This window comes from Grammomys surdaster, unplaced genomic scaffold (assembly GCF_004785775.1).
Source record: "Grammomys surdaster isolate TR1022 unplaced genomic scaffold, NIH_TR_1.0 125167, whole genome shotgun sequence".
In the NCBI taxonomy this organism is placed as follows: Eukaryota; Metazoa; Chordata; class Mammalia; order Rodentia; family Muridae; genus Grammomys; species Grammomys surdaster.
Genome location: NW_021620060.1, coordinates 681,732 through 693,870, shown reverse-complemented (window position 1 = coordinate 693,870; position 12,139 = coordinate 681,732). Strand labels below are relative to the sequence as shown.

The 12,139-nt window shown below is 38.7% G+C and overlaps 1 non-coding gene across 1 annotated transcript; it reads right to left on the bottom strand.

Moving 5' to 3' along the window:
- Positions 1-11,390: 11,390 nt before the first annotated feature.
- On the bottom strand, positions 11,391-11,552 carry LOC114637095. The gene has a single exon (XR_003713723.1). It is a non-coding gene; the product is annotated as a small nucleolar RNA SNORA42/SNORA80 family (small nucleolar RNA).
- Positions 11,553-12,139: the final 587 nt, after the last annotated feature.

Here is a 12,139-nt window from a genome sequence, read left to right as displayed (position 1 = left end):
GCTGTGGGTGTCCTGGTTAGGAATGCTTCTGCAGGTCTTTGGGTGGCACAGAGGAACAGAGGTGGCCTAGGAGAAAAAATTGAGAGAAGTTTCAGGAAATTTTGTTCACACATAGCGGTATGGTCTCAGTGAGTTGGACAAGTAGTGGGAACAGAGGATCCTGCAAGTAGGTTGCAGTAAAGCAGTGAATTGTTTGGACAGACAAGGATGAAAGGACCAGGGGTTCCAGGGTTTGAACCAAGAGTGGGAGGTTTCAGTGGATGGAATTGAAGATGGAGGAGGGTTATTGTGCTGAGGGTGAGGATGCAGATCATAAAGGAGGAGGACAGAAAGAATAGTTCGATTCACTTACCTGAGTCTTTTCCAGATGTAGCCTCTTGTAGAAATCATTTTCATGTATAGGCAGATGGCCCAAAGAGATGTAGAGAAGGGGGAAAGCTCAGCCTGTTACAAGGCTGATGGAGTTCAAAAAGAATGGAAGGACAGAAGGAGGGAAGGAGGCAGAAAGGGAGAGAGGAAAATAAGGCAGAGAGAGTCCTACAAGAAGTCTGCTACAGGGCTGGGGCATTCTGCACTCATTATTATAGACTTCCTCTTTAGTAGTGCTTCTGCCATAGCTCACATGTTTTCTTATTCTGTATTCTCATCTTTATTTAATTCAAAAAAACTTTTAAATTCCCCTTGCCCATTCTCCAATGATCCACTTTTCATTCAGAAATGTGTTGTTCACTCTTTGAATACTCATATAATTTATATATTTATTTAATATATATTTATTATATGAATAATATTTATATAATTTCTTTCACTTTTATCTTCTAGGTTATTCCAGAAAAGACAGATGTGCTTGACGCTTCTTGAATTTGATACCTTTTTAATGCTCTGATAGGTGTGTCTTGTTTTACAGAAAAGTAATATAAGTGAAAAATCATAGAAAAGCAGAAATAAAATTTGAAATGGCTATACTTCAGGTCAAGAGGGGAAACAAAACCAGAACCATAGAAGGACCTCTAAAATTTCTTTCAATACCACGAATGGAAGATTGGCAAAACAAACAAACAAACAAACAAACCACTCAAAACCAAGATTTATGTCAATATAAAGCAGAGCACTTTATAGAATGTAACTATAGCTTATAACATGAAAACCCATGGTCATTAACTTTTTAATAATATTCAATCCAACTAAAACTCTGTAGTAAATGTAGGCTACCTACATAATGCTGCACATATTGGTGGCTCTGTAATCCTAGCACTTTGGTAAAATTATAAATTCAAGGCCAACTTCAGCAACTTAGCAAGACTCTCATAAAATAAAATAAAATAAAATAAAATGAATTACAAACCAAATGGTTAGTGTGATGCAAGGTTTAATCTCCAGTACTGTAAACAAATGATCAAATACAAACAACTATTGAAATTCTTATCAATAAACAACTTCTGCCCTGACATTAACAACATTGCATTATTGCATTACATTATTGTTGTATTTTGTATATTCATCTATGTTAGACTCTTGAGAGTTTTGGATTCTTGGGTGTTTTATACTTGAAATCATGCACATATGCAGAAATCTGAGGCAAAGAGAATATTTTGCTGATTATAGCAATCAAAAGAGCATTCTGGTGACATTTACACAAGGCAAAATATCTTTTCAAGGAGTTATCCTCCTGACAAATGTTCCTGGGAGTTCATTACGTTGGCACTTTGAGCTGCAGTATTCTTAGCATATTTCCAAACAAACTCCTCCACTAAGAGATATGACCAGACTAAGGTGGTTTCTTGAGTTTCTACAATGACTTCAGTCTCCTGTAATGTCTGTTTTAAGAAACATCAGTGCCACCAGGGGAATTCCCTGCTTGTTCTGGCTAAAATATTGTACTAAGCATGTGAGTCCCTGAGCTTTTTTAAGGAACCTTTTCTTTAGCAAGTTTACAGTTACAAATTCTTTACCTGCCCTTTGGCATCTGAATTTACCCCCCTAAAACTGCTTGTACAATGGCTGACAAAGGGAGTGTTTGTTTCTCTCCCTTTCATGTGTGGGAGCTCAGGCCTCAGGCTCCCTAAGCTGGGGCTTGTAGACACAGAATGTGGAGGCTGCAAAATCTTGGCATCAGTTAAATGTTTCTGCATTCTCAAGATGAATTCAAAATTAATTGCATAATAAATCCAAGGTTTTTCTGGCTGCGCTCACTCAGGATGCACTGTAGAAGTTCATTTGCAGTCTTGCCTCTGAACACACAACATAAACAGTGCGCTGTGCATGTGTCCTGCAGATCGTGCCAAGGAATGCTAATTCTAGACTATTGTATGTTATGAATTACAATGTTTTTTATTGTGATTTACATATAAATCTCATAGAAATATCATGATGTAATTATTCAAAGCAAAGACTTAGTATTTTTATTTGGCCATAATACATATATAAGTAGATAATACTATATTAAAATGTTTGTTTGGTTCCAAAAATTATTGTTTGAGTTACTGACTTTAGTTTCATAAAAAAAAATCAATAAATGAAATTTGGCTTATGATTAAAGCAGTATTCTCAATAACTTTTAAACTGACCCTAACCATACTTTCATATATTTTACTATGTATTTATGGGAAGTAGTGCTATCAACACGACTGATGATGAAAATATCCATCGACTTGAGGAATGCTGATGATGCTCCATCTCCTGCAGTATTAAATGTGCAGCCAAGTTTTAATTATCTGTGTCAAAACAAACAAGCACATTCCTTTCACTCGTATGCAGATTTGCTTTTGTTTTTTTTTTTTTTTTTTTTTTTTTTTTTTTTTTTTATATTTTTTTTTTTTTTTTATTTGTAAACTGTCGCTGTCTTCGGACACACCAGAAGAGGGCATCCAATCTCATTACGGATGGTTGTGAGCCACCATGTGGTTGCTGGGATTTGAACTCAGGACCTCTGGAAGAGCAGTCAGTGCTCTTAACCGCTGAGCCATCTCTCCAGCCCCCTTGCTTTTGTTTTTAATGAATGATAAAATTGTATGTGTGCAAGGAATTGTTTTAAAATAAATTTCTTTATGAATTATTACCAGTAAATATTTGGTTTGCATGTCTCTTTTATATATCTGTGAATCTGAAGTTACATAAAATTTTCTCAGGCAAAAAAAAAGATGTCAAATGGGGAAGGTTTAAGAAGCTTTGCACTGGCTCTGGTGTGGTGACATTTGAAGATGAGCCTGCTGAGGAAATATTGTAAGTTACATAAGGTCATTAGGGAAGGATCTTGGTTGGTAGGAGATCTGGATTTCTCAGTTCTCACACTCTGGGGAAGTCCGTGTGAGCACAAGATGAGAAGATTACTATTGGAAAGCCAGGAAGATAGTTGGACCAGACTCTGAATCAGTAGAACCTCAATCTTAGAATTCTAGTTGGCAGAAGTATAAAAGATATTTATGGTCATACCACCCTAGATGGTCCAGATATTGAGAAAAGAAATTCCACTGTTTTAGCTCACTCATTCTCTGATACTTTATTCTGATAGCCCTAGCCAATCAATAGACACAAGAGGGCAGCAACTCCCCTTTTCTCTTTCTAGCCCCCAGAGAGGGTAAGGACCAAACTTCAGCTTTAAGGTCATCTTGCTTTGGCCCCATCACTGCCCACAGATGTAAAGAATTGAGGAAGTTTTCCCTCTAGGGTAAGTACCAGTGAACCAGATGGCCTCATCATGTGGAACAAAATTTCCCTAACATGCCGAGATGTCCTTAGTGTAAGTCAGCATTGTAACATTCACCAGCCTTTTGTCAGGGAGAAGCAGAGTTCTATTACATGGGCTCTTCTTCTCCATTGAGATAGTTGTTGAATAAAGTTCTGTCCTTATCATTTTGATATCTGTTATTTTCCTTTAACAGCTCCAATTTTATGGAATGATCTGCTTTGGGTTCTCAATGGTAGAGCCAGTTGAGTTCAATCAACTTTCTTTTTCTCTTTCTCGTGTGTGTGTGTGTGTGTGTGTGTGTGTGTGTGTGTGTGTCAGAGAGAGAGAGAGAGAGAGAGAGAGAGAGAGAGAGAGAGAGAGAGAGAGAGAGAAAGAGAGCATATGTGTGTGTGCACCTTAATACAGAGATTGGAACTTGACTAGTAGAGGTTCAAGTAAGGAGAGAAAATGACCAAAGTTGTGAACACAAACTGAGGATGCTTACAGTCAGTTTGCATTGTGGATCATTTGAATTGCTTAGTGAAACAGAAGACTTTCTTTAATTTATTCAATTTATATTAAAGAAACCCTCAAACTCCTAAAAATAATTTAAATAAATAAATAAAAGAAAATCCACTAACATTTAAAACTCCCGGGATGGAAAAACACTATAATTATCTTCCAAATGTTTTCTTACTATCTATCCAAACTAGTAATACGTGATAACCTGTGGTATATCATGCAACTCACTTAGGTGTGGTGTGTTGTTCAATGAGTTGGTAATAGCTCAGTGATTTTTACATTTCATTGATATATCTTGGATGGAAATATGACTAAAAGTCAGTATAGGAAGACAAACATACAAAATTGGATTGTTCTGTGGATTCGAGGGAAGATGAGGTTGATGTGTAAAATATATTAAAGTAAATGGTACTATTTACTAATAGGAATGGAATGAAATAAGTGAAGAAATTAATAGTGAACAATGGCACAGCTTTAGAACCAGAGAAAATATACGGTGAAATATGGAAAAGAGAAGGACCGGAATGCTGGACAGCATTGAGAAGGATTAGTACAACATAGTGGTTAATTTTATGAGTCAAGTTGGGTTGGCCACAATAACCAAATATATAGTCAAACATTCTAGGTTGTCAACGAAGGCAATCTCAAGTGGGATTAACATATATTATTATTCTCTCTATGTGGGTAGGCTTCATCTAGGTCGATGGAAGCCTGAATAGAATGGGGACTCCTTTTATCTTCTTGAACTCATGATAATTATTTTTGAAATATTTTGATGCTGCTCTTACCAATAATTTTCATCTTTTTATTGTTGTACAGTATTCTGTTGAATTGATGGACCTCAATTTGCTAACTGGTTCAACTATAGCCAGAAATTTAGATGGTTTTCATCTTGGAGCTATTATCAACAGTGGTGCTACAAACATTTGTATTCAAATAAAAATAAAATAGGATGAGATTTCTCCTGAAAAGAGGATTCTGCCAACAACTAGGCTTTAGCCCTTAAAACAAACAAACAAACAAACAAACAAACAAAAAACATTTGGCCTTCCCTGAGTTTGAAGCCTGTCAGCCAACTCGCAGGACCTGCAATCATCCCTGGCCACATGATCTTATATCTATATCTTTTTTATATTAATATAGACCTCCCTCTCTCTTTTCTTTCTCTTGTCACTCCTCTCTGGCTCCCACTTCCACACGAAAAACACTTGTCTAAAAATCCCGCAACACAGGCAAATTCTATAAATCTGGCAAAATTGTTCCATCCCGTTAATACATTTCCCTTTCTCTGGCAATGAGAAACATAGATTATTGTTATAAAGAAACCAATCAAGACCTAGGAGTATAACTTTGTGGGTTGAGTGCTTGCCCAGCACACACAAAACCCTTAGTCTGATCCTCAGCCTTGCATAATCCGGTTGTAGTGACTCATGACTATGATGCCAGTACTTGGGTGGTAGAGATAGAAGCAAAAATTCAAAGTCGTTCTTGGCTATGATGGGGGTTTGAGATAAACCTGAGCTACATAAGACTACCTTTAAATGTTTTAAAGACAACAGAAATACTTGATACTGTCACTTAATTTCCTAAAACTAGAAAAAGCAGCATTCTTGATTTTCACCCCCTCAGGTTCTGATCAACTATAATGAAGCATCAATAACTCTAACTTTCTATTATAATTACAAGATTAAATTACTTACACTTCTCAATCTTTCAGTCCAAGGAGAAATTAAATATTATTGGGCTTTTGCAAGAAATTAATTTTTTCCCAAGGCTGAAAATTCTTACAGACATCTGATTTTCTAATTTTACCACTTCCCAGTTGCATTTGGGCATTAAGCCACAATTATAATTAAACCTTGCTCCAATAAGCATGAGGGAGGGAGTGGGGTGAGCCAAACAAGCTTGGGGCTGGGAACCTCTTGCAGACATTATGATGAATACTTCCTGGAGAAGAAACAGGCACTCTTTGAGAAACCTAAAAATATCTTATGATACTTTTCCAACAATAAAGATGGTTTCCGTGCACAGCACTGTGGATCCTTAGACCATTTCTTTACTGTTCCATTTATTTTTTTTCCCTGTGTTCACTGAAGAATATTGCTGTCTACTGGGAAAAAAGTACCAAAACATAACCTCAGCTTTTGCTATGGCTAAAGAGCAAGATAGCATGAGAAACATGGCAGTGAGCTTGTACATGAGTATTATGGGAACTGTGATGAAATTTATGTCTTATATAGCAAATGTGTACATTGCAAATCAGTGTCTCATCTTCATATAGAGAGAAGTGTTATGTTTAGCTGTTACAGTCTATATCTCTGACTTGAACTGGCAAGTAAAAAGGAATGGCTTGCCAGGTATAAGTGTATACAACTATAATCCCAGAACTCAGGAAGCTGAGGCTGTAGGATAGCAAGTTCAAAGCCAGCCTGGGCTAAATAGGGAGTCCCTGTTTCAAAAGAGCCAAAGCTTTAAACGTTGTGGAAAAAATGAATGGCTAGAAAATGTTCAAAGCATTTAAGTTCATTGCAATAGCTTTTCTGCCACAAAAATTTTAAAATTTTTTGATTGGTGTGCTCCGTCTACTTGTCTACTTGCCTGAGGGAACATGAAGCACAGACAGACTATCCACTCTCCTGATATTGTACATCTGCTATTTTATCAAAACATTTCTAAACTGTTTTCAGCTTTCAGGCCAACACAATTTTAGTCAAGAGTTCTTAAACTATTTATACATGTGAGCTATGAGTAAGGCGTGACATTGAAATGATATGACTCTGATGCTAAATTGCTTTTCCAGGAGCTACATACACTCCAAAGCTGTCATGACTGCTGATAAGTTATTTCACTGCTGGTAAAATGAACCAACTCAAGCTCGATTAGATTATATTACACACAGGTTTATTGGGAAGATGCTCCTGGGCCAGTTCACTGGCTCCTGGGAGGCCAGGGAAGTTTCCATGGGAAGAGAGAGGAGAGGGGAAAGGGAAGTAAAGAAAGAGCATGCACCAAGAGAGAAAGAGAGAAGAGAAGGAGAGAGAGAGAAAGGGGGCGACATAAATATCTGGATTATATAGGGAGGAGCCTCTGGGGGAAAGGCAGCCCATCTCCTGGACTAGAAAGTTCAGGGTCAGGGGCAGAGTATGCTAAGGTAGGGACTGTGAGATGCTGGGAGAAACCTAGGGGCCAGGTCTGCCTTGGTAAGTAAAATATGCAACTCACTCCTTTGGCCTAGGGTCTGAAACCAAATATTCCAGCCTTTTGTAAATAATAAATGAATAAGGGGTAACATTGTCTATGACTACTTCCTGCTGACACTGGGGCATCATTATAGGGGATGGGCAAAAGCTAGAATGTTGGCCAAGTCCAGGAAGAGCTGGTTGTTTCACTGCTGTCTAGGTTGTGGGACCATTTGGGAATATGAATGTGCAGTCCTAGTTGAAGCAGTGGGCTGGAACACCTGTGGGTAACAGTTTTGGAGCTTACCTGGATGCAGGCTCTGAGGAAACACCTGGATTTTAGGGGCATAAGATAAAGTTACAAAGCTTAGGGAGGAAACCTTTTCCTGGCTGTATATTTGAAACTCTTAGTTCCATGGTTTTGGTAGTTGGAGGAGGGGTGGAAGTGCTCCAGTACTAGGGAAAGGGGAGTAGATCCCACCCTTAGGAGTAGGCACCACCGTACTTATCTGTGACCAACCGTACTTATCTGCAGTGCATTTGACCCATAAGGGGTGGGTACCCTGAAACTTGTAAGAGTCTCTTAATTTTACAAAAAGATAAATTATAACTTGCATTTACCAACCTCAAAAGACCGTTCTAGACCTTCACTTTCTTAGAAGTTTTCATACCCTCAGACTTAACATACCCTTTGAATTTTACATCTTTTCCTATCCAATTATTAACTATGAGACACAGGTGCTTGATCACTGGCAGCAGTCATTGTAAAGCAAGTTCCTTTATCTAAAGTTACTTCTTTCACTAATTCAGTCTTCAAACCCCTCAGAAACCTGACAAGAATATATTGTAATTTAAATGGCTGATGTGTCAATTAAAATTACACACATACCCATTACCTAGAAGGCCACCCCACTAGGTTCCTGTGATGTTGATTAGCTTCATTGGGAACATAGTTCCAGGGCAGGATCAATCTTTGGCTGCCAGACCTGTCAAATATGAAAGGCCTTTCTGTGGTGTAGGAATTTGGGAGACTGACCTTGCATTGTCTGTTGTCCTGTTTGTTCACAATTCAGGCTGGGCCCTAGCAATAGGCAAGACAATGGAGCAGTCTTTCTTAGTGGTTATCATACCACTATCCAGGTGGAGTCCTTTCTTGTTCGGTCTGTATCTTCTTGGAGGTCTTGGGCGTGTCATTGCTAGGATTTGGGAATCTCTGTCATTTTAAGCATCTTGTTTAAGCGTCTTAAATGCCATATTCAGTAGGTCTCTGAAGTGCTCTAGGACTATCTATCTATCTATCTATCTATCTATTTGAATAGACAAACTTAGTTTGATTCCAGTTACCCATCCTAGGCTTAACCTTAAAAACATATATCTTGATTATATCTTTTTTATTTTTAAGCATGAACACATGAAGTTGTGGTTAAGGTCTGACTTTCACATAACAAAGATGGCTACTAGTCATGTGACTGCCCTTAACCAAAATGGTTGTGAAGCCTTGGCTCCACCCTCTTTATCCCAAAGTCAAGATGGTGGTCAGTCAAGTATTGCTTGCTAGCATGTAGTTAAGCAGATGTGGTGAATGATTTAAAATAAGCAGGCTGGTCACTCATCAACACCACCATTGCAATCACTACTGTTGCCCCCACCACCTCCACTACCATCGCCACCATCACTGGTCACACATGGACAGGAGGGGTTTGGGGTGGAATGAAACTAGGCAGCACCTGGAGCCCTGTATGCTGCTGTGCCTCAGGTGGGTCAGTCAGCTGCTTGGTTGAGGCAGCTAGCTGCTGATGCTATATTGTGGTGAAGGAGGAAGGAGGGGAAAGGGCAAAAGCATGATTCTCAAAAAATTGGACATAGGGAGTTCAGACCAATTAAGATAAGATTTTGTTTTATATCCAGTGTCACCCATTCTCCCAGGCTTTTCTGGAGATCCCGAGACTATGGAAACGGTGTCTATCCTATTTGATATTCATGGTTTATATGGGACAGTAACTTCAGATCAAACATCTTTGTATCAAAGGTTTGCCCCAAATACCTGATCTTTGTTCCAAATGGGGATAACTGGTGCAGCTACCACTCAGCAGAGAAAGCCTGAGGGTTCTAAACCCAGATAGGAAGCAGTTGGGGATGGGTTCTCATGGAGTCCAAAGAAATGATTTTTCCAGTGGAGAAGGATAGGAGAAGAGAAGTGGTCCCCATGTGTCCAGTAAATACCTGGACCACTAGCTCTGGACTCAACTTCTCCTGTGTTCCGAACCATCTATTTATACATTTTGGTCTCCCCCTTGCTCTCTCTTTTTCTGCTTTCTTCCCTGCCTCTCTCTCTCCCTTTCCATGGCAGCTTCTCTGGCTTCCTTCTATGGTGCCAGTAAACTCACCAGAGAGCATCTTAGCAATAAATCTGTATTTAATATAATCTAATCTGGTTTGAATTGGCTCATTTCACTGGCAGGAAATAACTTATCAACTCAGTTGATGGATCCAAATTGCCAGCCTACCCATTTCCCAGGAGAGTCATTTTCAGAACGATGACAGTCATGTCTCATAGAGATTACTGACTCCTCCACCATAGCTTACAAAAAACAACTAGGGTGTGAAAAACCAACACCTCACCTCAAGGAGGAAAAACCTTTATGGTGTAATGCATGTGATATTGTAATCCCATGCTTGTTGAACAGGTTATTCCATGCCCAAGACCATGCACTATTTATTATTTCTCCTCCTTTCTGAGTTTCTCCTCATATCAAAGACACTTGCTTTGAAGAGCATCTCTCTAGGACAAACCCTGTGAGAATGAATCCCGTGCAGTCCATTAACGGTGTTTGTAGCTCGGGTCCAAATAAACGAAGAAGTAGAGAGAACAGCTCTTCCATTACATATGGGAGATATGGACAGTGTGCTAAGAGGACTGAGAACAAAGCTGGGAATGCCTGAGAGCGAGGCACAAGTTGACTATTGGCCATACAAACGAAAAGAGTCTTGTATAGTCTTTCACTTTAAGGTGAGACTATAAACAGAGTGATAACATGCATAAGGCAAGCCAAGTACACTTGTCTTTTGCCAGTTTCAGTTGGCCATACTACATAAAACCTTTGCAACTGTCTTAGGCCCCTTTTAAAGTAAACATGATACAACTCAGAATTCTGAGGGGACATTAAGCAATAGCTCTCGTACATGACCAGACTGTTTTGGGATGCTAATAGGAGGCTGTGAATGGTGAGATTTCGGTTCCTCTGAATGCTCAGAGAGTGAAGATTATGCAAGAAGAGCAAGTGATTTGAGAGTACCAATTAAATTTTCTTTAAAAAAATACTAGTCAGCATTAGACTATACAAAAAAACTAAAAAAAAATGAACATCAAGAAATAAATGACCCAATTAAAAATGGTGTATAGAGCTAAACAAAGTGTTCTCCAAAGATGATCAAAAAACACTTGTGAAATGTTCAACATCCTTAGACACCAGGGAAATGCAAATTAAAAGTAATTTGAGATTCACCATATCCCTGTGAGAATGGACAAGATAGTTAAACAAATGACAGCTCATGGTACTAGGGAAAGGGGAACACTTACTTATTCCTGATGGGAGTGAAAACTGGTACATCCACTATGGAAATCAGCTCAACCCTCGTCAGAGAAGCTTTTCTGTTTGCAATAGATGGTAATTAAAATGGATATCCACAACTGGATAGTGTGCAGAGACAGATCTAGTTTAGAACATTCAACTCTAAATGGAATGTCTTCACTATGTCCTTACCTCAGGGCTCAAGGATCTATGTGTGGAAGATGTGGGAAGACTCTAAGAGCAAGAAGTGGTGGATGACTAAAGGAAAGTGTTTTCCAGACAAAGTAAGATTAACACATATAGGAACTCTCTGAGACTATGACAGCATCCATAAGACTTACACAAGTTTAAAGCCAACAAAAATCCCAACATGGAGAAGGGGAAGTGAGCACAAAGTCCTGCCCCTAACCAAGAAACTATTTGCAAATCATAGCTGACTTTTTTTTTTCCCACTGTGTTATCCACTTCACTGCCAGCAGCCTACAGGCATGGAGGCTGGGCCATGGTTAGGAGCCACAGTTTGCTCTAGCATGAGATACTATGAAATTATAGCTGACTACAGAGGAAAAAATCAGTTTTCTTCGGTGGGTACATCCAGGGTAAGCCATATGCATAGAAGTAGTTGACCAGCACAAAATGGAGTCCAGGGTTTTGTTGTTGATAATGAGTGCATAGCCTTTTGTTTTGTTTTTAAGAGAGTGAAAGAACATGAAGCTTGGTAGATAAGGAAGAAAAAGAATAGGATCAAAATATATTGGATAAAATTTTTCTTAATATATTCATTTTAGTGGCATTTTCATTTAAATTTTTAAATACATTTTAAAACATAATTATGTTAATTCTCTTTTTCCCTTTACCCTCTCTAACCCCTCTCAAGTCCCCTACCTCCAATTAATTCCAAGTATACCCCTCTCAAAATTGATAGCAAATTCTTCCTTAATTATTATTTTGTGTGTGTGTGTGTGTGCGCGCGCGTGTGCACACGCATGCATGTATGTGTGTTTTTAGGGTTGATTGCTTCTTTTGGACAAATTGTTAGGAGACTCATCCCTAGGAGAGGTCAATTTGTTGTCTCTCAGCAGTCACCAGTTACTTATAGTTCCTTGCTCAGTGGTGTTACACCATGAGATTGTTCCCTTCTGCATTAGCATATCTATTGATACTGCCATTGTTTGTAACTTGTTTATCTTGCTATTTCT